The sequence below is a fragment of the Ursus americanus genome, chromosome 18, assembly GCF_024610735.1.
Source record: "Ursus americanus isolate L20-20 chromosome 18, mUrsAme1.1.p, whole genome shotgun sequence".
Classification (NCBI taxonomy): domain Eukaryota; kingdom Metazoa; phylum Chordata; class Mammalia; order Carnivora; family Ursidae; genus Ursus; species Ursus americanus.
The window spans coordinates 10881293-10909160 of record NC_142144.1 but is presented as its reverse complement, the minus strand read 5'-3'; positions in this window follow the sequence as shown (position 1 = coordinate 10909160).

The following is a 27868-nucleotide window of genomic DNA, read 5'->3' as shown; positions in this document are numbered from 1 at the left end:
TCCTTGGCAACCACCAGAGACTTTCTGTCTCTATGAATCTGACTACTTAAGGAACCTCGTGTAAGTGGAATCATACAGTATTTACCCTTTTTTACTGGTTTACTTTGTCTGGCATAATGCCCTCAAGGTCCGTCCATGTTTTATTTATTTTTCTTTTGTTTAAGTAGGTTCCATGCCTAACGTAGGGCTTGAACTCAGGACCCTGAGATCAAGAATCCACGCTCTACTGACTGAGCCAGCCAGGTGTTGAAGTATGTGTCCGAACTTCCTTCCTTTCCACTGTATGTATGCACTACATTTTGTTTATGTGTTCATCTGTCCACAGTGCGTTGCTTCCACCTTTTTGGCTATTGTGAATAATGCTGCTATGAACATAGATATATAAATATCTCTTGAGTCCCCGCTTTCGGTTCTTTGGGGTATATACCCAGAAGTAGAATCGCCAGGTCATAGGGTAGTTCTATTTTTAATTTTCTGAGGAAACGCCATATTGTTTTCCACTGGGGCTGTGCTGTTTTACCTTCCACCAGCAAGGCAGGAGAGTTCCAATTTCTCCACATCCTCACCAACACCTGCTGTTTCTATTTCTCCATAGTAGCCATCCTAATGAGTGTGAGGTGGTATCTCATTATGTTGTTTTTTTTTTAAGATTTTGTTTATTTAGTTGACAGGGAGAGCATGAGCAGGGGGAGGAGCAAGGGGAGAGGGAGGAGCAAGGGGAGAGGGAGAAGCAAGCTCCCCGCTGAGCAGGGAGCCCCTCCAGGACTCAATCCCAGGACCCTGGGATCATGACCTGAGCTGAAGGCAGACGCTTTCCCAGGCGCCCTTCATTATGGTTTTAATTTGCATAATTTTCTTAAAGATAGCGATGCTGAACATTTTTTTATGCACTGGCCATGTGTGTGTCTTCTTTGGAGAAATGTTGATTCAAGTCTTTGCTTATCTTTTTAATCAGCTGTTTGTTGCGTTGCTATTGTTGAGTTACAGGAGTTATTTATATATTATGGATTTTAACCTCTTGTCAGATATATGACTTACAAATATATTCTCCCATTCTGTGAATTGCCTTTTCACTCTGTTGATAGCGTCTTTTGATGCAGAAAAGTTTTAAATTTGATGTAGTCCAATTTATCTATTTTTCCTTTTGTTGCATGTGGCTTTGGTGTCATATCTGAGAACTTATTTGCCAAAGCCAATGTCACAAAGTTTTCTCTTATGCTTTTTTCTATGAGTTTTATAGTTTCAGTTCTTAACATCTAGGTCTTTGATCCATTTTGAGTTAATTTTTGTATATGATGTAAGGTAAAGTTCTTTACCTTTTTTTTTTTTTTAGAAAATTTATCTTATTTTTTGAGAGAGAGAGACAGAGCAAGCACCCATATGAGCAGTGGGGGGACAGAGGGAGAGGGAGAAAGAGAATCTTAAGCATGGAGCCTGACAGAGGGCTCGATCTCACAATCCTAAGATCATGACCTGCGTCAAGATCAAGAGTCGGATGGTTAACCCCCTGAGCCACCCAGGTGTCCTACGGTCTTTATCTTCTTTTGAGGGCTAAAATTGCCTGAGCCCTTTCCATATTAGTAACCCCAGCCAGAATGCTCACCTGCTCTCTGATTATATTGTTTAATAATACAACTTTGTAAATACTTAATAGTTAGTATTTTCCCAACTGCTCAGTAATCAGGGAGAACCGTTGTCCTTGCTTGCTGATACACAGCTGCCGTAAGTGACTTCCCTGAGATCAAACAGCTAGAAAGGGGAGCCAGGACTCAGCCCAGTTGCCCTAGCTCCCACTTGTGGGTGTATCTGTTCCCTAAGATACAGTGTTTTATCTTGTCATGGTTTGCCTTCATTGATTCATTCATTAATTCATCAAATATTATTTTTCTTAGTGATATTAATAACTTGACATTGTTTAGAGTTTAAAAAAAGAACAAGAATAAATAGCACACATAATCCCTTTCTAGGCCTTTCCTAGCTCTACGTGGATTTGAAATGATGTACTTAAGTCTTTTCTTGTCAAAGCTAAGAACATAGGCTCTGGAGCTAGTCACTGTCAAGTCACTAACCTCTCTCAGACTCAGTTTCCTCATCTGTAAAATGGGATAACGGTACCTTCCTCCTAGGGTCATTGTGAGAACTGAATGTGTTAATACATGTGAAGTACATAGATGAGCCTTGCATTTAGTAATGGCTCAGTGTGTGCTGTTATATAGTTGTCTTCTTAACAACAAATCACCAATAAAAGACAAATTCTAAGAACGGCCAATGAGAATTGATGACTTAAGGCTTTGGTTCCTGTAATTAGTTACGTGCATCAGCACCACCTGTGATGCTTGTTTGTGATACAGAGTCCAGAGTTCTGGTCCAGGAAATTCTCATTCAGAAGCAAGATCAGATGCTCTGTGTTTTAACAAGTTCCACAAGTGATGCAGACCCACAACCAGGTAGGGAACTACTGATTTCAGCCTCACCCAAATGCCAATAAGAATTGAATTCCCATTAATACCGACAGAGCCTCAGCAGGCCACCTGCTCCTCTCCCAAGATTCACCAGCCTCCAGCTCTGGATCCTGCATTCCACCTGCTGGCTTCCTGAGACAGTCAGTGCGTTTGGCAGAGCTTTGTTAGTCCTTGGAGACCCAAGGGAAGTGTCATCAACAAACCATTCGCTCATGTACCAAATTCCTCCTACGTGCCAGGTCCTGTGCTGAGGACTGCTTCTTGCGCCCAGCTGAGACCCATCCCTCTCCTCCACCCCTGTGGTGTAGCATTCAGCAAACATTCCTAGTGAGCTTACTGTGCTCTTGGCCCCCATGCCTGTGCTAAGGATACAGCTATAAATGAGACAGTAGATTAGACACAGTACAGAGTCCAGCCTGGTGTGGTCCCCTCAGCCACCTGCCTACTCCTGAAGTCTCATGCTGGACACCCGCAAAAGCACCTCTGTGATCTTGAACTTGCTTCTAAGACCCTTGCCTTGCCCCTGGTCCTCTGATCTCTCGGCTCTCTAGCTCACTACCTTGCAATGTGTTCTTCTACACCCCTCCTCTCTACAACTTGAGGATCTGATACATATGTTGTCTTCCCGGCCCTGACCTTGGTGCTCCTCAAGTCAGCTTGGGTGTTAATCCTACTTGTCAGGACTTCTAGGACCCCTTGTCCTAGGGCTGCTCCAGTTTCCACCTGATTGACCCAGTCTTCTAGGCAAGACTCAGGCCTAAACTGCAAAGGCGCAGCCCTGTGCCTCTCTCCCATGTTGAAGATGGTAATTATGTACCTCCCCTTTCCAAAGTGAGCCGGAGAGTTTGCAGGACTCTGCCCCATTGTACTCTTGGACTCTCTTATCATTTTCCTTTATTTTACACTTTTTTCCCCTGTGCATTTACATATATTATTACTATATGTATTATATAGTATTTTTCCCTATTTATTTCAACTACCCTTTCTCCTAAACTAATACCTCGCCTAACCATTTTAGTGTTTTGGTTGTGAGCAGAAAATCAGTTGAATTCTTTTTTTTTTTTTAAGATTTTATTTATTTATTCATTCGACAGAGATAGAGACAGCCAGCAAGAGAGGGAACACAAGCAGGGGGAGTGGGAGAGGAAGAAGCAGGCTCCCAGCGGAGGAGCCTGATGCTGGGCTCGATCCCATAACGCCGGGATCACGCCCTGAGCTGAAGGCAGATGCCTAACCGCTGTGCCACCCAGGCGCCCCAGAAAATCAGTTGAATTCTTAAGCTTCAACCCCAGCATACCTCCCATTCCCCAGATCAGGACACACAAAATGAGTGATAGTGATGACCTGCCTAGCATCTGAGTGGAAATTAAGATCCCATTTTCTGGGTGTCTGGGTGGTTCAGTTGGTTGGGTGAACTGCCTTCTCCAGAGGCCTGGGATCTAGTCCTGTATCAGGCTCCCTGCTCAGTGGGGAGCTTGCTTCTCCCTCTCCCTCTACTGCTCCCCCTGCCTGTGCTCTCCTGCTCTCTCCCTGTCAAGTGAATAAATAAAATCTTTACCAAAAAAAAAAAAAACAGTTTTCTAACCTCTTGGCCTGAGCAGAGTTTTCGCTGGTCAGAGCGGCCATGACATTGAAGAGGAGATCCTTTGACCCAGTTCAATAACGGTGTTGATTTTAATTTGTAGATAGCTTTCTGAGGGCCTCAAAGAAGATTCTACCTCCTAAAAACAATGACCCTCCTGTGATCTCTGCTTCCAGGAGTGAAAGTCCAGTCTCTTTAGGAATGATAGAGGGAGGGGTGCCTGGGTGGCTCAGTCGGCAAAGCATCTACCTTCGGCTCAGGTCATGATCCCAGGGTCCTGGGATCAAGCCCCACATTGGGCTCCTGCCTCAGCAGGGAGCCTGCTTCTCCCTCTCCCTCTGCCTGCCACTTCCACTGCTTGTGTTCTCTCTGTCTGTGTCAAATAAAAAAAGAAAGAAAGAAAGAAAGAAAGAAAGAAAGAAAGAAAGAAAGAAAGAAAGAAAGAAAAGAAACGATAGAGGAGACATCATGTGGTGGTTAGGGCACACGTCGCCAGGGGTTACATCCTGGCCCTGTTAGCACAAATTACGTAACCTTCACTTAGTTTCCTCATCTGGAGAGTGAAAATACTGTTAGTACTTGCTTCATGATATGGTGATGAGGATAACCTTATTACATCCGTAAACATTCAGGACCCAGTGACAATAACCATTTGATAAATGAATAATTATCATAGGGACAGTTGGTGACCACTGACCACGTTATCCCCAATCTTTATAACACCCCAGAAAGGTTGGTACTATGAATACACATTTTCTAAGAGGGAAGGTGATTTGCCCACAGTCTCCCAGCCAAAAGCAATGAGATCTGATAGTGGAGCTAAATGGCCATCTGATTCCCAAACTGCCTCTTCTTCCAAGACAACATCTACAACGCTCCATTTTCTCCTCCTCTCTCTCTCTCTCAGCTCCGCTAAAAATACCCAGAACGGCATCCTCATCAGCTAATATGCATACATTTTTTTTGCTTTTTTTAAAAAAAGGTTTTATTTATTTATTCGACAGAGAGAGAGACAGCCAGCAAGAGAGGGAACACAAGCAGGGGGAGTGGGAGAGGAAGAAGCAGGCTCCCAGCAGTGGAGCCTGATGTGGGGCTCGATCCCATAACGCCGGGATCACGCCCTGAGCTGAAGGCAGACACTTAATGACTGAGCCACCCAGGCACCCCTTTTTTTTGCTTTTTTGAACGTAATCAGTTCATTCAAAGAAAAGGCTCCCACCTACATGAAGGAAAGAGCTGAGCTGCTCCTTTCCTTCGGTGAAAACTCATCTGAATTCAGAAAAGGGAGCTGTTGTAACCGCTCTGCTTCCAGGCTTGTGTCCCTGTTGGATGGCAGCACAACAGAGCAGAAAACAAACTCCCTTCATCCACATACTCCTGCCACATTTGAGCTAGGTGACTTTGGGCAAGTCCCTTCCCATTTCCCGAGAGCCAGTCTCCTGGGCTGTTACACTGAGCTCACAGAAGCGCTTGCCTTACAGAGTTCTGGTGAAGATTAAATGAGATAACCCATGCAGCCTGGCATGTAATATGTGGCCCCTCAAAAGCTGGGAGCTTCCATGACATAGGCTGTATGTATGGAGTAAATCACCAACATTGGCAGGAGAGGCAGGATAGCCTAGTGATTAAGTGCATCGGTTTTACAGCCAGGCGGGTGATGGATCAGACCCCAGCATGTACCACGCTCTGGTTCTCTGACAGTTTCTTTCTCTCCCCAAGCCTTGGTTGTCCTGGAGTAAAAAAGATATAATACATATAAAGAGCTCAATAATGAACAGTGGCTGCATTCACAGCAAGCCTCCCCAACCAGATCATCTCTCTAATAGCAGTGGAAGTAATTGATTTCTGCTTCTAGGGCAACGCACACACGGACACCACAGAGTGTTCATCCTGGGGCGGAGCACGTGTGCTCCGGGCAGCTAAAGCCAAACTGTCTGCCCCGACTTCTCCTGCTGGTAATGTGGCCGATGACAGCTTAATGGACTCTTTACCCTTGAATGCTAAGGAGAAAATAACTCATGGCATTATAACATATGAATGTAATATGGGGTTTTTTTTTCTTGAGCAATGTAGAGAGAAATTCAGAAACATATGTGGACTTGAGTCTGTACCCTGAACCTCCCTCTTCCTGGCCCTGTCTACACGGGGGAAAGATTTAGCCATTGCTATCACCCAGATCATTCGTATTTGTAAAATACAGCCATATCTGTGTGTGTGTGTGTGTGTGTGTGTGTGTGTGTGTGTGTGTGTGTTTTCCTGAATGATCTGAAGCTAACAAAATAGAATATGCAGTCAGTTTATAAAGACAACACTGTGAATGCCCCTCAGTTATTGATTTTTCCAAGGGCAAGCCAGTTCCTCTTGGAATGGATGGGTAAATGTACACATTCCTACACACACACACACACACACACACACACACACACACACATACTTTGTTGTCATGGGAAAGCTGGTCCAAGATTCACCTGCACAAATTTCAGAAAGCAATGCCATCCTGACTAGACAGATGGGGGCCCCTCACTGTGGGAAGTTAAAACTTTCTTTAGCTTCACAGTCTAAGGGAGGAGCCACGGACACCTCCATTAGACTGAAGGGCTGGGCGGGCAGGGATGAGGGCAAGGAGAAGTATGTGAGAGAGTGGGGAGATCAGAGATTTGAAGAGTCAGGGTGACCTGGGTTCAAATCTGCCACCCTGACTTTGGGCAAGTCTCTTCCTCATGTTGGAGCCTCAGTTTCCCCAGTTGTGAAATGGGTTTCATAACAGCCATCTTCCATGGTGCTTGAGAACGAATAATGAAGCAGATAAAGGCCTGGCATGAGGTACGATGCCAGGCTCGGGGTAGAGCTGGGGACAAGGTGGCTCTTCTCCCTCGGAAGGAAATCCAGGCCAGGCAGGAGCCATGCAGAGCCCCAGCTACCATGCAGCGCAGGCAGCGTCCCTTCCAGCCGCCCAGAGCCTTACCGAAAAGGAAGCGTGTGGAAGCACGGCTCTCCATCTGGCTAATGTTCACTTGTGTTTCCTACTGGAGAGCATCGCTTTTTTCACCTCACCTGGTTTGTTTACCCAAACAAGCTGCTCATTAACAACACGAATTGCATTTTTTGCAATTCTGTTGACAGCACAAATGTCTGCAGTCAGCTTGGGAGTTTGGTGGGAACCGTCGCCGGATCCCACCCAGCCCAGCCAGCGCAGCTTCTGAGGAAAGAAATCGAGGCCATGCTGGGGTCTGGGGTGAGGGGGGCAGGGGGCCTGGCTGGGGTCTGGGGTGAAGGGGGGCAGGGGGCCTGGCTGGGGCCCGCTGGCAAGTCCAGCCCAAGGTCTCCAGCCCCTGAGAGAGGACAGCTCTGGGCCTCCTGGGAGAAACCAGGCACTTTCCAGAAAACAAGGAGAGAGAGATTTTTCAAGTCAGGGGGAGGAGCCAGACATGAAAGAGTGGATAAAACCCCAGGCAAAGGTACAGATCTGGCAGGGGGGAGGCCGGGCCTCCAGCCGAGAGACCCTCAGGGGCTTCCCTTGTGGACTCAGCAAAGCCCACAGTTCGGCTGCCTTTGGACCTCCAGCAACAAGAAGCGGATGAGAAAAATAAAAAATAATTATCCCTCTTCTTGGTTTGGCCCCAAAAGGCTGAGTTCAACCTGGTTTGCCAAAGCACTACTTTCTCGAGTCGAGCGCTCAAGCAGGAAGAAAGACGAGGTTTTTAATGTGTGTGTTCATTTATTTCAAATGATTGCCCTCAGAATGCTTTCTTTTCTGTTCATTTCCTCATTCAATCAGGTTCTATTGAGGCCTCACTGATTGCTATGCAATTGTTCCCAAGGGATATGGAAGTCAGAAAAGACACAGCTCCTGCCCTCTCGGACTTGGCAATTTAGTGGAGGGAGTGATATTAAATTACATGACAAATAATTGCAAATTACAATGAGTTGGAAGAGGGAGAAGTCCAGGATGTTAAGGAAACAGGGGACCTGACCTCTGGCAGAGACCATCAATGGCATCTTCCTGAAAAAGTGAGCTTTAAGCTGACACTCCAGTTAATAGGAGAAGTTATCTAGCCAAGGACTGGCAAGGGGCAATGGACCTATGTGTTCGGTTTCAGATTTCATCAAGACCCCAAAGAAAGTCTTTGGGTTCCTCTCCTGTCTAAGGGAAAGCTTACACAGAACCTGGGAAGTAGATGGTACCCGCCTTACTATTTGAGGTAAACTCTAGGAGGCAAGGATCCAGTCAACACCATGGTCTCTGGCGTATAGTACACATACATACATATTTGTTAACTGAAAAAGAAAATAGCAGGGGCTGGGGTGGGGTTTGGGGATTCTATGCAGCGAAACAGCATATACAAAGGCTCAATATGTGCCCACCCCTCGTCTCTGCTGTGAATGTTAATAATAAGCCAATAAATAATACTATTTAACATGTACCTTCATATATATGTGTATATATATATATTCATATATATATATTCATATATATATATATATATACATATATATATATATATATAAAATCAGAGTTCAACCTCACAACATCTCAGTGAGGTTAAGGTACCATCGTCACAGCTAGGGAAACCCTAAATTCAGGGTTCTTCCATTCTTCCATGATGATAAGTCACAAGTCACTCATGCCCACTCCCCACCTTGGCAGACCAGGTTCTTAACACAGCTCTTATCTCAAGAACGGGCAAGGCCAGTCATCCGACCAGACCCCTGTGCCCAGAGGTAGAACAGAAAACACTGGGTCTTTCCCCTCCTTGCTAAGGGATCAAGCATTCCTCATTGTGACCTTGACTTTCCCTACCCTCCTAACAAATGACTGATTCATTTTATATGGTCTCCTGCTCCAACCTAAAGTCAAGAGGAAGAAGATAATAAACAGCAGAGATGTATGGAGAGCTTACCCTGCAGCATGCACTGTTCTAAGTGTGTTACTTGTATTAACTGTTTTAATCCTCCTTATGGATGATAGCCCCCATCATACCTCCCCCACCCCATATTCCTGCTCAACTGTTTCTGGTGGGGGGTCAACAATTATCAACACCTGTGCACCAGCCGATGCACGTGTGTTGTCTCCTTTAATCCCCACATGAACCACCAAGTGGGCAGTGGATCTTTCCCGCATGTGCAGAGGGAAAGAAAAATGACTCATCCCAGGCTCCCGGGTTAGAGAAGATCCTGAACGCAGGTCTGCTGAATTCCAAACCACAGGTGCTCGCCCCAACTCCCAAGTCAGGCAGGATTCTAGTGCAAAGAGCACAGAATCCATAAAAAACATCTCAGTCCCTTCTTTCTAGCCCCCCCCCACTTTTGCCCATTCTACTGTCTCCTGCAATTCTCACCCAGGTAATGTACCCACAGTGGTATCTTCACCCTTCACACAGTTGGGAAATGCTAAGAAAATGTGGGAGACGGGGCGCCTGGGTGGCTCAGTCGTTAAGCCCTTCGGCCCAGGGCGTGATCCCAGGGTCCTGGGATCGAGTCCTGCATCGGGCTCCCTGCTCTGCTGGGAGCCTGCTTCTTCCTCTCCCACTCCCTCTGTTTGTGTTCCATCTCTCACTGGCTGTCTCTCTCTCTGTCAAATAAATAAATAAAATCTTGAAAGAAAGAAAGAAAGAAAGAAAGAAAGAAAGAAAGAAAGAAAGAAAGAAAGAAAGAAAGAAAGAAAGAAAATGTGGGAGAAAGAGCATCCAGCCTCAACTTCAATCCCTTCACTTGAAAATGGAAATAAAAATCCCTAAATCCTAGGATCATTTAGCAGATTAAACGAGATCATGTCTCTTAAATACTGGGCACACAGAGGCGTTTGAGAAATCCTTCTTTGCTCCTTCTCCCAGCTTGTTCTTCCCAGTCATTCAGACAGTCCTTGTTTGTGCCAGTCCATCCAGTTCCTATGGGCACCCTTTCTCACCATCAGCCAAGGCAGGATGTCCCCTGAGGGCAGAAACATTGCCCTCTGTGCCCGTTTCCTCTGGGCATTGTAAGGTGCTGTGTACGCCTACAGCCCCATACAAATAATCACTAATAGTGGTAATAAACCACTCAGCTTTCATTTACCCCCAAGCACAACGCATTCTGACATGTCTCCCTGGAAGGGCAAGCCCATGGCTGCACAGACATGGGAAGTCATTTTCCAAATGGGCATTTTCTTTGGAAGAACTAATTTAGCCTCATTTCCAGCAGGCTGCATTCCTGAGGTTTCTAAGTACAGAAATTCCAACTGGCTGGGTGTATCCTGGGCTCAAGTGAGGCCAGTGTTCAAGAGAAGAAGACCATCAATTCCAAGAAGTAGACAATGGCTCGAGTGCATCATACAGGTGGGAAAACTGTATGGAAAAACAAAGCAACAGTAACAATCAGCCTAGCCACTGTTTACCTAGCTGGAGAGGATGGTAGAGACAGTTCCAGAAAAGTCTTCTCCAACGGGAGGCAATCAGCCACCAGGTAGAGCAATCTCAATGAGCCTAAACATTCTTAAGACTGGCAATGAAAAGTTTTCAGCCTTTTCAGAAAGCAGTTTGGAGTATGTGTCAAAAGTTGTTTGAGGGGCGGGGCGCCTGGGTGGCGCAGTCGTTAAACGTCTGCCTTCGGCTCAGGGTGTGATCCCGGCATTCTGGGATCGAGCCCCACATCAGGCTCCTCCACTGGGAGCCTGCTTCTTCCTCTCCCATTCCTTCCCCCTGCTTGTGTTCCCTCTCTCGCTAGCTGTCTCTCTGTGTCAAATAAATAAATAAATAAAATCTTAAAAAAAAAAAAAGATGTTTGAAAGTTAATGTTCTTTGATACAGTGATTTTCCCTCTCAGAATCTATCTGACATTCACGATCAAAGCTATAGACCAAATAAATGCACAGAACTGGTCACTGGAGCATTTCTTATTTTATGTCTCAATTTTTTATTGAGCACCTACTCTATGCCAATCAGTGCATGACACTGTCCTAAGGTCAATTAGACCTTGGGATACCCAGGGTCATTCAGTCCCCTTCCTTCCTCGGGAAGGTGATGTGGGAGATTAGAGGGAGCCTGGGAATTTTGCAAAAACCTGGATTTTTTTTATTCATTCTTTCTTTCTTCCAATCACTTGTTTATTTATTCATTCCACACATATTTATGAAAAACCCCTGTATGTAGACATAGAATCACCATTCGACCGAGCAATTCTACCCCCAGTACGTAACTAAACTAATTGAAAACAGGTATTTGAGCAAATAGCTGTGCATGTTCTTACAGCATTATTCATAATAGCCAAAAGGTGGAAGCAACGAAAATATCCGTCATAGGGCAAATGGATAGATGTATTGTGGTGTATCCGTACAATGGAGTATTTCTCTGCCATATACAGGTGTGAAGAATCGACACCTGCTACAACATGAAGAACCTTGAAAACATTATACTAACTGAGAGAAACCAGTCATCAAAGGCCACATCTCTTATGAAATGTCTAGAATAGGCAAATCCATGGAGACAGAAAATAGACTGGTGGTTGCCAGGGGCTGAAGGGAGGAGGGAATGGGGAGCAACTACTTAGTGGGTATGGGGTTCCCTTTTGGGGTGATAAAAAAATGTCTTGGAACTGGATAAAGGTGAAGGTTGCATAACACTGCGAATGCACTGAATGCCACTGGATGGTACATTTTAAAATGGTTAATTTTATGTCATGTGAATTTCACCTCAAAAAATAAAATCCTTATGTGATTTTTAGGGGTTTAGGCATTTAGGCGCTTGTTCTAAGAATGAGACAAATCTCGGCCTCCCTGGAGCCTGGGGCAGGCTGTCAGCAAATAAGTAAACAAAACAAAACAAAAACAAGAGGATGGCGATGTGTGATAACACTAGAGCAGGGTAAGGAGACAGAAAAACCCGGATGGGAAGGGGGTACTTTAGGTCACATGCTCAGGCTTTCTGAAGAGGTGACATTTAACAAAGATTTAAATGAAGGAGTGGAGGATGTGGATATCTGGGGTGAAGAAGTTTCCAGGCAGGGGGAAGGGCAGGGACAAATGTGCCAGAACTAGGATGAGCTTGTAAAGTCCTAGCCAAGCAAGGAGACTACTGCGGTGGAAACAGAAGGAGCAGGCCTGCCTGGGCTGTCTTCTCTAGACCAAATCCTCATTTCTTTCTTTTTTTTTCCTACTAAAGATTTTATTTATTTATTTATTTATTTATTTATTTGGGCGGGGTGCCGCACACATGTGTGCACATGGGAGCAGGGGAAGGGGCAGAGGGAGAATGAGAGAGAGAATCTCCAGCAGACACCATACTGAGTGCAGAGCCCCACGGAGGACTGGATCCTACGACCCTGAGGTAATGACCTGAGCTGAAATCAAGAGTCGGATGCTTAACCGACTGAGACACCCAGATGCCCCTGAATCCTCATTTCTAAAAATGGGACCAGAATTCCTACCTTGAAGATCAGCCACAAGGACGGGAAAAGGCCCTAGGCTTCGCTGGCCTTGAGGACAACGTATTAGTACACTCAAGTTTTGTCTTTCACAGTTGCAACGAAGTTCTGGGATTCCCAGCATGGCTACATGTGTCCACATTACAGACCTGGAGGTTGCTCACCATATCACCTAGACGGACTAGGACGAGCAGGGACCCACACCTGCACAGCGGGGCACTTCAGGTGCCTCTGGGCCTACGCTTAAGCTACCATCTTGGGACCAGGGGGCTGGAAAGCTGGAAGCCCCCCTTATCACCCTTGTGAGGCAAGGAGCACATTCCCCCTGTGTGCTCAGTGGGTGAGGGTGGGTCCCCAGACAAAGGCTGTTTGAGCCCTGAGTGTCACAGAAGCCAATGAGGTATTTAAGTTCTTTCACTTCAGGAACAAAGCCCTTTGCTCCCTGGGGCACACAATGGGATGAGTTTCATTAGTGCCCGGGTTCACCTTCCTTGTAAAGTCTCACTCATTATGCCAAACAACTGGATGTTAAATTCTCTCGGGCTCTCACCCTTCAGGGTAGCTTTTGCAGGATCTCCAGCACCCAGCCCTGTATGTCCAAATCTCTGGGGTGTGTGGGGTTCAGTGCATGCTGGGTGTTTTCCATCTACTCCCCAGATCCACTCTCCACTCTGCCACTCTCTTCTATGCCCAGGAGGCTGAGCATATAGATGATGTCCATCGGGCTCCCTTACCCTCGGGCTTCCAGTCAGGTCCAGGAATGTAGAAGACCAGCAGAAGACTGGAGGGCAGGAGGGGAGGGGGATGGGGCATGACTCCCTTCTGCACTGTGGTTTGGCAGACGCTGCCTCTTGTCTCCATGGCCACGGGTCCTATTGGTGACATCTGTCCTCAGCTATGACTCTCATCAAATTCCAGTAATGTCCCTTCTCCTCACCTCTTCACACAAAGGATAGTAATGACTCCCTGGTGTGGGTAATCCTGATGTGCGTCACCATCACTTAACCCTGCCCACCCTTGGAAATAGTCCCTTCACACTGAACTCTTTCAAAGCATTCCCTCTGGAACGTGTCCCCTCTCTCCATCCCTGCCCCTGAGTGATACAGAGTCTTTACCCTGGAGCCCCTCATCTCCCATGCAATCAGGGAATGTAAGTAAACAACAGCACCAACTCCAGGCCCATTCTTGGCCCAGACAAGTGGCCGTGTTGCTTATAGAAATGAAGAGTGAGCTCTTTCAGGTCCAAGTTAGAGATGAAGAAAGGCTAAGGATAGATACTTGGAAAGACATCTAAGGATGAGCTCCTTCCAAAGCAAGCAGAGCTCTGGAACAGCAGTAGGCTTTGTTATGACTGGTGGAAGTGGGGTGGACTTTATCTAACAGGCACCTCTGCGGCCTTCTCAGTGCCATAGTTTCAATACACAGACGTGAGGGAAGGAGAGGGAGGACTGAAACCCCAAATCTGGTTGCTGGAAAAGATGGCAGGATGCAAGCTTGCTGGAAAGGCCCAAGTTAATAGCTTGATGGCTCTCAGCTTTTCACAGGGAAAAAGAAGCAAAGGTGAGATGTTTATTTTCAAAGCAAGCAACATATTTCTTATGTTCTTACATTTCTTATGACAGTATCTCCACTTAATGGCCCCATCATGTCTAATAACTTAGGAGACAAAATGCGTTTCTTTGATCTAAGCTAGTCAAGAAGAGTGACAGCTGGCATTCTGCACAAAAATTTAGTGCCTTGTCTAATTGTGTTGACTTCTCATTATTGGAAAGTCTCACAACCAGTAGAGGATCTTTTTTTTTTAAAACTTCATCAAACTGTTAATCATTTTCTGGCTCCCATCACTTCCTCCTGACACACACCTCCACTTGGAACTGATACCCTTTCGAGAGTGGAGTCAACGTTGAGCATGACTTGGCTCCGGGCCTTGACTTGCATGAGGGGCTCTCGGGAACTTTGCTAATTGAGAGCTCCTCATCCCACGTGTATCTTCTTTTCTAATCTGGGGTGGTTATGCCCTTTTGAGTGCAATGAGAGCCTTCACCCCAGCTGACTTTTATAGGATGTGTGTGGTTTTTTACCCAGCCATCAGAGGCCGTAGAGCACTAGTATATCAGACTCATTCATATATAAAGACTGGAAAATAGAAACACATCAGCATTGGTCTCTGCTGGGAAGGACCTACTCTCCAGTGGAGGGATAGGCACTCAAGCAATTGCACTACTGTGTGATAACTGCGTTAGAATCCTGGCTCTGTTGTTTCCTCCCTAACCAGTCTTGGGGATGTCGCTTCCTCTTTCTGAGCCTCAGTTTCCCCAAAAGAAAACAGTTTCCTCAAAGGGCAGTGGCTTGCCAACCTTAGATTACATTGGAATCACTTGGAGGTAAAGCACAGGTTGCTAAGCCCTGGGAGTTTCTGATTCAGTAGATCTGGGCTGAGGCTTGAATTTGCTTTTTTTTTTTTTTTAAGATTTATTTATTTGAGAGAGACTCATCTATGGAACATAAGAACTAGAATGATCAGTAGGGGAAGAAAGGGATAAAGAAAGGGGGGGTAATCAGAAGGGGGAATGAAACATGAGAGACTATGGACTATGAGAAACAAACTGAGGGCTACAGAGGGGAGGGGGGTGGGGGAATGGGATAGACCGGTGATGGGTAGTAAGGAGGGCACATATTGCATGGTGCACTGGGTGTTATACACAACTAATGAATCATCGAGCCTTACATCGAAAACCGGGGATGTACTGTATGGTGACTAACATAATATAATAAAAAAATCATTATTAAAAGATTTATTTATTTGAGAGAGAGAGAGAGGGTGCAAGAGTGCGAGCATGGGGAGGGGTGGAGGGAGAGGGCAAGAATCCCAAGTAGACTCCCTGCTGAGTGCAGAGCCAGAAATGGGGCTCAATCCCAGGATCCTGAGATCATGACCTGAGCCAAAACCAAGAGTCTGCCGCTCAGCCCACGGAGGCACCCAAGGGCTCTGAATTTGCATTTCTAATGAGCTCACAGGGAGTTCTGATGCTCTTAGGAGACCACACTTGGAGAGCCACTTTCATGGCCTGATGGGGCCGATTCTGTGAGCTAAGGTGTGTGAAAGGCCCCGTGCAATGCTCAGCAAGTTCTCTGTAGAAACCAGAGAACTATACAGGCCTGTGCGAGCACAGGTGGGGTGTCTTTCCAGAGGTCATTTGGCAACAGAGGCCAGAAGACGAGCTAGGCAGCAAAGCTCATTTGGGGGCTAGCCTGCCCTTCCCTCTGCTGAGGATAGCCATTCAGCGTTTCCCTCTGGAAGCACTGGCTTTTTACTGCGACCCACTGGAAGAAATTTCTTTAACATTGCGACCCTGAGCACACGCATGCACATGTATTATAATAGAAACACGAAACAGGGCTTTTCCCTGTTCTGTGTGGTACGCGATAACTTCTGTTTTATTTGGCATTAAAAAATACTGATTGCACAATATTAGATAATTTCAATAGATTCTGTAATAGATTACATGTCAGTCAGACTTAAGAGTTTAAATCAGAATCGGGGCTGCAGGAGAGAGAGGCTGGGAAGTTTTCTTCTAATACCTAACCCTGGGGGGGTGCTTACTACGGGGCAGGTACTAAAATTGAGCTAAATTACACATGAACAGATTAAAACACACGTATACATATATTCATGTTTATGTGTATGTGTGTGTTTTAACTATCCTCACATCAGCTCTCTGAAGTAGATCATATCAGCACCGTCTTCAGCCCCACTGTACAGATAAGGTTAAGTGACCTGTCCAAGGTCAGACAATCAGTAGGTAGCAGACCTAAGACTCCAACCTAAGGAGCCCTGCCCCAGATTCTCAGCCACTCTGGCATACTGTGTCTCTGTGCTAATGGATTACAATCCGCAGACTAGAACTGTCCCTCCCTGGAGACCCTAGCCACGGCCCACCAACTGGGTCAACAAATATTTAAAGCCTTCCTAAGTGCCAGCCAGGGCCCTGCGTGTCGGCAGAGATCTAAATAGTTTAGTTGATTTATTTCCTCTTTTCTTGAGTTCCTAGTAGGCGCCATGCTTTGTGCCTGGTGCTGGAGTACATGGAAATTCATTAATTCACTTGCTCACACACTCAAGAGGGAGTCACTGGTACCTGCTCTTTGCCCAGCTCTGTGCTAGAGCAGACACACCTGGGCTCAACATCAAGGGTTTAGGGGTCCAGGAAGAATTGGGGGCCCTCCCTTGGCTTCCCATGCACTGACTGGCTGATCCACCAGATCCCTTCTCTTTCCTTGAAGAAACAGAATGCCAGGACCCTCTTCTTGTCTCCCCCCCCTCCCCCGGAATGCCAGGCAAGCAGAGATGATTTATAGTAGCAATGAATCAGGCCAGATTTGCGGGACGCGCTTTGGTTGCCGTCACTCCGTCGTGTGCTCTGGGCGGCAGGAGGAGCCACTGGGAACGCCTATTAAATGAACTCTGTGGTCCTGTCTTTGGGCCTCAACCTGCTGACGTCCTGCCTCTACCAGGGTGCTCTGGAACAGGCTTTGCTGACAGGAAGTGAGCCGCCTGGCCCTTTGGAGAACCCCCTCTGCTAGTGGCTGAGCCAGAGCTTAGCTTGATGCCTTCTCATGACTCCCAAGGTGCACACTCACCAGCTTGAGTCTCTTCCTCACGGAGCAGATTACCTGGACTTGGGCTGTGTTTTGAGTAGATCGTGCTGAGTTAGTTTTCTAAAGCTGTAAAGCCAGTTCTCTATGCTTTCGTCTTTCTTCTCCCTCTGAGCTTCTTCTCTGTGTGCTGATCTGATTCGCAACATTGGATTTCTTTCCAATAATTTCTTTATAAATGGTAAAGACAGGGCTTTGCGTGAGACGGACACGGGGTGGAATTCTAACTCCACCCCCTACCGCTCTGTGACCTTGGCCGCTGACTCCATTACCAGACCCTCCGTTTCCTCAACAGAAAACGAGAATAAAAGCACGCGAGACTAAGGCGACACGACTAAGTGTGATGTCGTGTCCCAGATCAAACTGTGACATTCGTAGGACAACTGATGAAATCTGAATAAAACCTGTAGGTTACTTAACAGTGTCATGCCAATATTAGCTTATTTTGACAAATGTGCTTTAGTTATGTAAGATGTGAACATGAGGAGAAAGCCGAACGAAGGCAACGCGGGAGCGCTTGGTACTGTCCTCGCAACTTTTCTGTCAATCCAAAATTGTTTAAAAGCAAATGAAAAGTTAAAAAGCGTTGCAGATAAAGCCCTGAGCACAGCACCTGGACCCAGTACGTTCTTGAAAAGTATGAGTTGTTACCATCCCCATGATGACCGTCTCACTTATTCCTCACGGCAGCCCTGTGAGGCAGGTACGATGATCATCAGCCCACGTTGTGGACTTGGAAACCCAGAGAGATGAGATCCTTACCCAAGGTCACACAGCCAGGAAGTGGCAGAGCCCAAATGTAAGCGCAGCCACAGTGTAGCTCTCCCACCCATGCTCTTACCCTCTCTGCCTCCCGCTCCACCGGGCCGTCATCACTGCAGTAAGCGATGATAAATACTAATGAGCGGGGAAGAGCGGGTGTAAAACAAGCACAGATTTTAGACCCAGAAAGCCTGAAGTTCAAGAGCTACCTCACCTAGGCAAGCCGTTTTGTCTCTCTGAGCCTCCGATCCTTTCTCCTTAACATGGCAATGAAACTCTCAGGTCTAACTGAGAGGGTCCTACAGGGACTAATACATAGGAGGAGCTCTGTTAATATCAGCTCTTGGAACAAGAAAATACTTGACCACCTGCCTCAGACGACTGCCTCGCTGTAGGAGCACATCAGGGGAAGGAACAGGGGCTCTTACCTGGCTGTCAACTCTGACTCGGCTCCTTACTCACTGTGCAGCGTGGAACGAGCTACTTTCATATCTCTCTGAGCGTCAGGTTGCTCAAGTATTAACTGAAGACAACCATCCCTGCTTCTGAGGATTGTTGAGTGCATTAGGGGATATATCTGAAAAACCCTCGGCATAATGCTGGGCACGTGATAGGTGCTCAATAAATGGTAGATGCCATTTGACAAATATTCCTGATTCTCTCCCCTTACAGGCACACAATAGGCTCACCTTGGCCCCCTGGTGATTAGGTGGGCCATGTGACATGTTCTGGCCAATGAATTGTGAATAAAAAGTGGCATGTGTCACTTCCAGACCGGAACAGTTAATTAACCCTAGGAGACCCTCCAAATCCCTTTTTCCCCTTGGACACAATAATTATAAACAAGATGGCGCCTGCTGCCTTATCCTGAGTCCCTTTGTGGCCACAGTGAACAGCATCCTCATGTTGCCCATGAGGAACATGGAGCATGAGTGAGAAATAAACATTTGTTGTGTTAAAGCCACTGAGTTTTAGGGTTCCTTATTGTCGTAGCAAACCCTAGCTTATTCTGACCTGTATAGCTATTATATTAAATTACTATTATAATTTTTACTTCCTACAATTCTAAAAGGGAAGTAAAAAAAAGAGCATTCATAGTAATTTACAAAACATGTCATTATCCTAACAAGCTGGGATTTATCTCCATTTTACAGACTCAGACATGGAGGTCAAGGACACTTGTCCAAGGTCACACAGCTGGAAAGTAGCTGAGTCTGGACTTGAACCTGGCTTCAAATCTTCAAATCTGTCTATTTATAGCCTGGTTCCTATCCACAAGCTATATCATTCAAGGTGAATTTGGGTCGAAACTTGGATCCTTGAGAAATTTCTGGAAGGTGGTGACAAGGCTGAATTTTACTTTGTTCTCTTTCCATCTCGGCCTTTCACATCTTGCTTTGCTCTTTCATAATTTTAATATCTGAAACCTCACACCAACCATGTAAATGATGCGAATATTTTCAGAAAACATGTGCTGGGCATATGATTCTGGCTTAAGTTCTAGTGCTTAGTAACATCCATATTTTTCAACCAGACAGTTACTTCTCTGCTCTGCAGCTCCACTGGATGTTGTATCTTCACTGTGAGTTTATTTTTAGAGTCTCACCCAAGCTCCAGCTTCTTATTCTTTCCACAGCCCCGATCAAGTTATTTACCTTGCGAACTTCATCTGTGACGTAGGATCATGAAACCTACCTCCTCTGTCTAACGCAAAAGACAGGCATCTGTGAAAAGCATTCTGCAAACCCTATAGAGCACTGCACACATGTTAGTGATTACCCAGCACTTTACTTATTTACTCAACAGCAAACATTTATTGAGCACCTACTGTAAATGGTGCTGGGGAGCTGGAGAGAAGAAATGAATGAGATGCCATCATGCCCTCAAGGAGGAAGTATGTTGTCGTGGCTAAGAGCACAAACAGTAGAGTCAGAAACACCTGGGTCTGTCCCTTATTCTGGCATTCATTTGTGCCCTGAGTTTTTTGTCTTCAATTGCAAAATGATGAAGATATCAATATTTACCTCAAAGCACTCTTGTAAGGTTTACACGAGATGATGCCTAGAAAGTGCAGGGCCTGACAGATGGGAAATATTAAATAGGACCATGGTAATTAAGTAGTGTTCAGAAACAGTAGAAGTTCTGTTAATGTCTGTTGAGAAATAGAACAAAGAGCATCGCATGCACTCGAATGAATGTGAGCAAAGGTCCTGGCTTCCACGAGGGATCTGGCCAAGCTGAATTCCACAGGAGCTAAGATGAAGCCCATGGGCTGAGACCCAGAAAAAGGCTGAGCAGCTCTAGAATCTTCACTGCAGAAGCACCCCTCAGGGATCAGAAGCCCTCAAAGCCACAGGACATTCTTGGCCCCACCATGGTGCATAAGAAAACATGCTTCTAGCCAGCACTCCCTTCTTGGGTAAGTAAGGGTTAACATGAGAAGTGAGAAATGAGAAGTGAACATATGGAATGCCAATGTAATACAGAAACGTGGGATTAAACAACTCAGTGGCACGGGAACAGCCACCCTCCAGGCTCCAACACTCTGTTGGGCTCCCTCTTTCTCTCTCTGCTTGTATTGGCGGTTACTGCAGGTTCCAGCTCTAGAAAACAAGCTTCCATGCAGAGTTGAGGTCGCGTGTGGGTGACCCCAGGGTTTTGGAGTCAGGAAGATCAAGGTTTGAATTCTGGCACCCCACTTTCCCTCTGCAAGATGATGGCAAGACACATCACCCCCTGAGCTCAGATTCCTTATTTGCGAAGTGGGAATGGTACCATCTTTCCCACCAGGTTTGGTTGTATTATTATGAATGGCTAACATCTATTGAGGACCCTTTATGTACATTTCCTGCATCCACTCAATTAACACTGACAATAACTCTATTATGTTTGTTATCATCCCCATTTGACACATTAGGAAACTGAAGTTCAAAGAGGTTAGTTACATCACTTGGTCGTAGCAGGTGAGGAGCTGAGCTGGGATCTGAACTCAGGTCTATCAGACGCTAACACACATGCTTTCTCCACTTCACCACTGGAAGACATTTGGCTCACATTTCCCCCACTTCTAATACCTCTAAATCTGGGGAGACACGGGGGTGGGGGGGTGAGGGTGGGGGAAGAAAGCCATTTTTTTTTATTACCGATTTGAATAATTAAATTTGGCAGCAGAAAGCTCAGTATCGGAAATACATTTCACCACCCCATTGCTGAATCTGTTTAATGTATTTTGAACCAGCTTAGCTCGGCTGGTAAGGAAATGGAGCAGGGGTTTAAATTTGAAAGTAGCAACGAAGGGTCACATCTATATGTTGTTCATGGAAGTCTGCTTTCAACCCTGGCTTCCCACAGGAGTCGTGGGGAGGTCACCCTCACCTCTGAACTCATCCGGGGCTCTTTAAAGGCAAGAACAGCAAGAGAGAAGGGCACGAAGGAAGACTTGAAGAAAGCTTTGCGTCTCAAGCCATTTATTTCCATAACAAGCACGTTTCATCTTCAAAGCCCTTTACAAGCCATAATTAATCTTCACAACACCTTAGTGAGGTGGGTGCATGGCATTACCCGGGTTTTATAGGCCAAGGTGGCCCAGGGGAGGCCTTTGGATGGTCTGGCAGGCCAGCCTCAGATTTCCCAATCCCAAACCAGGCCCACTTGATTAATCTTCAGAAAATGTTTCCTGATGTGAAGAAAGGTGGGTAGGAAGAAGAGGGACACATGCAGAATGTAAGCCCTGGTGTTGTTGTCATTTAAATATGTTTCTTTTTATTGGGATAATACACTGCTGGTTAATTTCATTTAAATAACCATGGGTAATAGTAACTCCTATTTGTATATGTATATTCAGCATTTCCAAGGGCCTTTCATGTGCAGTATCCCGAGTGATCCTTACAACAGTCATTTCAGTGAACACACATTTATTGAGTACCTACTTTGTGCCAGGCTCTGAGAGGCCTGGGGATGGAGTAGGGAGGCCTGCCCCCATTGGGTGTGCAGGAGTACAAGCAGCCCTACAAGGGAGGGTTGCTGTTATTTCTCCTACCCCTCTTTCTTTTTAACAGATGATAAAACTAAGGCTTAAGTTCATACACTGAGTGGGTGGTAGAAGTTGAACTCAGTACAGGTTCGATTGACTGCGTTGCTTCTGTTCTAACCAAGTACAAAGATGCTCATCACAGTATGGCTTCAAATGGCAAAGAACTGGGAACAATCTGTATGTCCATCGGTAAGGAAAATGGATACGTAAATTGTGGGAAATGCTTGAGATGAAAATATTACACCAAAGGGAATGACTTCCATCTCCTTACGGATAATGTCAAAAGAAGAAAGTAAGAAGCAGGATTAGATGTACAATGATATCACTTCCATAGAATTTTAGAAGCACACTCAGAGCAACACTATATATTTACATACATGTGAATAAAGATACAGAAGACGGCCTGAAAGAACACAGGCCAGATACACAAAGGTGGGTGCCTCGGGGAGAGGGGCAGGGTCATGAATGAAGGGTAGCGGTGGGAGTCATCCTAGACAAAGACAGTGGGCTGCCATAAATCAAAGCACCTGACGGAACAGACTCAATTCCCGTATGTACCCTTTTAGGGTCTCTCGAAAACCAATAACATCACAAGATACACACACTGTCTGCTCTTTTACAGGCTATATTCTCTCCCCTCAATCTCAGTGTTGCAATTGCCTGTCGAACTTGAACCAGCCAAAAATCTAAATGAAAAACAGGAACAAAAAGAGCAAAATTTAAAACCAACTCAAGAAGTGAACAGTGTCTGTTTGGGCTGCAAGTGGGTGCTGTCGGGTGTGTGTGACAGCCGTCATGGAGCAGAGACCAGTAGCAGCTGAGCTGTGAGCCCTTCTGCGGCTGGGCCCATCCCGCGGGCCAGGTCAGCCACGATGCCACCGAAGCCAGGGGGCAGCAGGGGGAAATCGTGGTTGGAGGGTGCCCACAGAACCTTGCTTATCGACTTCTCAAAGCCACACTTGCCTGCTTCCTTGTTGGGTTCCTGCCACGACATGATCGATTCTTACAGATATGTTTTCTAGAAGTTGAGTTGTGCCAGGCAAACCATGCCAAAGCAGCCTCATTTCAATGTGTGGTCGGGGTGGATTGGGGGAGGCTGTAGGCAGAGTGCTTCCGGATCCCAGCAAGCCTCTTGGACGACTGTCTCGCCTACCTGGACCTCCCTAAAACACAAGTCTGACCTGGCCCTCCTCCGCCAGAACCTACAACTCCACATTGCCCATTGGACAGATTGGGAACTCCTCAGCTGTGCATGTTAGGCCTTCGATGATCTGGTCTCTACCACACTTGGCAGCCTCCTAGCCTGGTGTTCTCCCCGGCCCTCTCTTTCCCAACCGTACTGATGCATTGCAGTTCCACAGTGCCTCCTCACTCCCCTTCCTCCAGGATCTCACCCAGGCCACCACTGCCCCACCCCCCTCGCCCTGGGAACGGGACGCTGCCCTTCCCTGCCTTGTTCCCATGGGTCACCTACCCTCTGCTTCTGGCTCAGCGGAAGTGCTGCTTCCCCACAACATTTTCTTCCCAGACCTCTCCCCTTCTCCTGCTCCACCCAATCAAGAATTGACACCTCAACTCAATCAGTTACTTCATATGAAATGCTTAGCACAGTAAGCATTTGGGCTGGATGTGCCCTGAAATTCAGAATTTTTCAGATTTTGTAAAATATATATAAAGCTCAGACACCATAGTTTATAGAAGAGCTTGAGCAGAGTACGGAGCAGGTCCCCACAACAAAACTCATTCATGTTTCTGCAGGAACTGCATGAATAGTCACACACTAAATGAAGAACTATAAATAGCTTCATGTCAGGTGAGGTAAGGTTTTGCCACTAAACTTCTGGAAGAAAATGCTGGCCTGTTGCTGTTGATTTTCGGGGCATTTAGGATTTTGGAATCGTGGGCCCGGATAATGATGATGATGACGATGAGAGTGATGATGGTTCCATCTCTTGTTCCCCTGATGTAAAAACAACGATCTTTAGGACTAATACAAGCACTTGATATTCACTAAGAATTATGCAAAACAACTGACACAAGTGATCTCATCCTTCTGCCACCATGAGTATGGGAGAGGCTGCCCAACCCGCCCTAGTAAGTGGAAGGGCTGGACTTGAACTCGCAGACTTTCTGATGCCACAGCACACACTCTCAGCCCCACCTAGAACTGCAGTTCGTTGCTGCCCTTTCAGGGTACTTTTATCTCCTTTTGCTGCAGTTCATTCTTTATGGGTTTCTCTCTCCAACTTGGCTGGGAGTTCCTCAAGTGAGGGGACTGGAGCTGATCCCTCTCTGCTGTGAATGAATGAATGAATGCAATTCCTATGCACAGGATGGTGAAATGCGGGGAGCTTGCTAGGACTCCCTTGGCTGGCTGTGTCGCGTGTGAATGAGAAATGCATGCACCAACCATGTTTGCACACCTGACTGCTCAGGGCCCTGGAGTCAGACAAAGTCAAGCTGGAGTCCGGACTCTGCCGTCAGGGTGTTCACAGTCTAAGAGGAGAGACAGGACACATCTCTGTGCCCCTGTAACATGAGATTAAGGTAAGAAAAACATCCCATTGGGAACTCAAGGGTGGAGAGCCAATCCCACTGGGGATCCCAGAGGGCCTCACGGATGTATCCATTAGCTACTTTTGCCTAACAAACTATCCCAAACCTTAGTGACTAAAACAATTTCTTTAGCTCTTGAGTCTATGGGTCAGCTGAGCAGTTCTGCCGATCCGAACCAGCTTTGGCTGACTCCCTACCTGCCCCCCCAAGACAACCATTTTCCTGACCTCTAACACTATAGATTCATTTCGCTTGTTTTCGAACTTGACACAGATGGAATCTGGCTTCCTTCACTCAACATTCTGTTTGTAAGATTTATTCATGTTTTGCTTGAAGCAACGATGTATTCTTTCTTGTTGGTCTATAGTAGTTCCTTATACAGAGCTTTCACAATCTACTTACCCATTCAATTCTTAACGGATATTTGGGTCATTTCTAGTTGGTCAAATACGAAAAAAGTTGCTATGACTTTTCTTTTATGGTGGCATAATGGACATATTTACCATTTTTGCCACGTTTAAGCCTACAGTTTGGGTCATTAAGTACATTCGCATAGTTGCACAACCATCATATTATTCATTTCCAGAATTTTTTTTCTTCCCAAACTGAAACTCTGTGCCCATTAAATAATAACTCCTCACTCTCACCTTCCCAGTCTCCTGTAATCATTATTCTACTTCATGTCTCTGAGTCTAACATTCTTGTACATATATTTTGGTGCATATGTGCCCACCTTTCTATTACTAAATACTTAATAATGGCTATGTTAAGTGTACATGTGATCAGCTTTCGAAGATAATGCCAAATAGTTTTCCAAAATGGTTGTGCCAACTTATACTCCCACCGGCAGAATACGAGAGCTCATTGCTCCACATCCTCACCAAGACTTGACAGTGTCAGATCTTTTTAAACAGATTGATATACTGGGGCGCCTGGGTGGCTCAGTCGGTTAAGTGTCTGCCTTTGGCTCAGGTCATGATTTCAGGGTCCTGGGATCAAGCCCCACATCGGGCTTCCTGCTCATTGGGGAGTCTGCGTCTCCCTCTCCCTCTGCCTCTCTCTGCCACTCATGCACTCTCTCTCTCAAATAAATAAATAAAATCTTTTTAAAAATATATTTATTTATTTATTTTAGAGGAGAGAGACAATGCACCTGTTGTGGGGAAGGAGGGATAGAAGGAGAGAATCTCAAGCAGACTCCACACTGAGCCCAGAGCCCAACACAGGGCTCGATTCCAGGACCCTGAGATCATGACCCCAGCCAAAATCAAGAGTCAGATGCTTAACTGACTGAGCCACCTGGTGCCCCAACAGTGTTAGATTTTTATTTTATTTTATTTGTTTATTTTTTAAAGATTTTATTTATTTATTTGACAGAGAGACAGCCAGCGAGAGAGGGAACACAAGCAGGGGGAGTGGGAGAGGAAGAAGCAGGCTTCCAGCAGAGAAGCCTGATGTGGGGCTCGATCCCAGAATGCCGGGATCACACCCTGAGATGCTTAACGACTGTGCTACCCAGGCGCCCCTAGATTTTTAAATCTTAGCCATTCAGATGGGTGTGGGATGGCATCTCGCTATGATGGTGATTTCCACCTCCATGATTTCTTTTTTTGTTTTAAGATTTTTTTAAAAAATTTTTAACTAATCTCTATGCCTAATGTGGGGCTCAAACTCACAACCCCAAGATCAAGAGTTGCATGCTTCACCGACTGAGCCGGTCAGGTGCCCCCCCCCCCCGGTGATTTTTAATGATGCTGAGTACCTTGTCATACGTTTATTGGCCATTTGGATTTCTACTTTTGTTAAGTGTCCTGTTAAGGTTTTGGCCCAATTTTCTATTGGATTATCTGTCTTTTTCATATTGATTTGTAGAGCTCTTTATATATACTAGATAGAAGTTCTTCATTAGATAAATGCATTACAAGTACTCTCAGTTTGTGGCTTGCCTTTTACTTTCTTTGTGATGTGTTTTGATGAACAGAAGTTCCGCATTTTAGTGACATTCAATTTATCAATATTTTTCTGTATGGTGAAAGTTTTTGCGTCCTCTTTAAAAAATCTTTGCTAACCCAAGGTCATGGAGATAGTCTCCTTTGTTTTCTTGTAGAAGCTTCAGTGTTTTATCTTTCACATTTAGATCTGAATAAAAGCTCCTTTCCTCTGTGAATTTTCTGGCATTTCTGTGCCCAGCTTCCCTCACTTTCCCCTCAGTATGCTCCATCACCCCCCCCCCCGTCCTTTCCCTGTCCTGGGTGATGGAGGAGGAAAGAGAGGATGTCCTCCTCTTCAGGTCAGCAAAGAAACTCAGGACCCAGGCTTCTGAACAAAGTGGGGAGGGAGCTGCTGGCTGGGCTGGTGACCACTATAGCTGTACCCGCTGTGTCTGCAGCCCATTTTAGGCTACGAACTTCTCAGCGGGGAAACCAAGGCTGCTCTTTCTCAAAGAGATGCTCCTTTCCCACTCCAACCCAGTGGATCCCCCTACGGTGTGCAGAGCACTGGGCACATATTTTTTGCAGGTGCTATATAAACAGTTTGAGTCACTCAAAATCAATAAATCATCAAATCAGCATCATTTTGGCAGCCTAATCTCAAGACTCTGCAAAATTTCACATTAGCCACCAGGAATCATTTGCTTGCTAGGCCGCCTTCCTGGAACCGCAGTCTGTCCAGCCCACGTAGGCACAAGTCCCAGATCTCTTCAGGCCTCTGATTAAGGGGGAGAAATGGATTCCATGGTCCACAGATTCTAGCCTGAGCTCAGGGTATCCCAGGCAGATGACACAGCCAATCTAGCCAGTGTCAGCCACCAGAAGGGGGCTTAGAAAATGTCAAGGCATTCCAAAGCATGGGGACCTGCTGAGGACAGCCACAGAGGAGAGTCCAGGGACAGTTCTGGGTACCATCACACCAGAGGGCGATCAGGGTACCCCAGTAGGCTTTTGCTGATCAAAGCTTCACAGTTCAGTTTCTCTCTCCTGCTTACTTTCCCCTGGATTCTGTGTCACCCGAAAGTCCCATTGTCCAGCTGAATTCTTGGGCTCCTTGCTTTCTAGCTCCTAAGAAGTCATGGCCTTATTTCTGTTTCTCCTTGGGGTAAATGTTGCCTACTTCCCTCCCTTCCCCTTCTCTCCATCCCACCTTCTTTTTCTTCTTTTATTCTCCATCACTCTCTCTCTCTTCTCCTTTCTTTCCCTCCTCATTTATCTGTCCTGCTTCTCCTCTGCTCTCCTCCTCCTCCCCCCACCAGACACACACACTCACACACGCGCGCATTGAGCCCTGCGGCCCCCAGAGCCCTCCCGGCTCAGCCCTTCTCCCGGGCAGGCGGGCAGGCGTGCAGACCATATGTGGTGCCAGGAACAAGTAGAGCCTGGCGGATGTGGCGTGGCAGCCTGGTAACCATTTGTTTTCACCTGG